The following is a 241-nucleotide window of genomic DNA, read 5'->3' as shown; positions in this document are numbered from 1 at the left end:
ACATTGTGCAATGATCAACTTTGGTAGACTTATCTCCTCAGCAATATAATGATCTAAGACAATCCCAAAGGACTAGTGATGAAGCATACTATGCGCCTCCAGGTAAAAAACTGATACTGACTGAATACAGAGTGAAGCATGCTATTTTCTCTTCCTTTCTTCCTTCCTTCCTTCCTTCCTTCCTTCCTTCCTTCCTTTCTTTCTTTCTTTCTTTCTTTCTTTCTTTCTTTCTTTCTTTCTT

This window comes from Vombatus ursinus, unplaced genomic scaffold (assembly GCF_900497805.2).
Source record: "Vombatus ursinus unplaced genomic scaffold, bare-nosed wombat genome assembly UNPS02014489.1, whole genome shotgun sequence".
Classification (NCBI taxonomy): Eukaryota; Metazoa; Chordata; class Mammalia; order Diprotodontia; family Vombatidae; genus Vombatus; species Vombatus ursinus.
This window is presented reverse-complemented; position numbering follows the sequence as displayed.